The sequence below is a fragment of the Propithecus coquereli genome, unplaced genomic scaffold (genome assembly GCF_000956105.1).
Source record: "Propithecus coquereli isolate 6110/MARCELLA unplaced genomic scaffold, Pcoq_1.0 Scaffold45, whole genome shotgun sequence".
Classification (NCBI taxonomy): domain Eukaryota; kingdom Metazoa; phylum Chordata; class Mammalia; order Primates; family Indriidae; genus Propithecus; species Propithecus coquereli.
The window spans coordinates 9,761,396-9,761,845 of record NW_012150285.1 but is presented as its reverse complement, the minus strand read 5'-3'; positions in this window follow the sequence as shown (position 1 = coordinate 9,761,845).

The following is a 450-nucleotide window of genomic DNA, read 5'->3' as shown; positions in this document are numbered from 1 at the left end:
CAATTGTTTTTAATATTTAGCTCCCACATATGAGTAAGAACATGCAAGATTTGTCTTTCTGGGCTTGGCTTATTTCACTTAACGTAATGTTCTCCGGTTCCATCCATGTTATTGCAAATGGCAGCATTTCATTCTTTTTGTGTTTGTATAACATTCCATTGCGTGTATGTACCATGATTTCTTTATCCATTCATCCACTGATGGACATTTAGGTTGATTCCATATCTTGGGTATTGCGAATAGTGCTGCAATAAACACTAGAGTGCAAATATGTCTTCAATATACTAATTTCATTTCCTTTAGATTTACACCCAGTAGTGGAATTGCTAGGTATTTTATAATTGTAATAGAATGCTTGATATTGGCTTCTAATAAAAACCAATTAAAATGGTTAGGAACTACCACTACTCCTTCTATTTTTATTTTTCTTGAGGTATTTCATTAGGATTA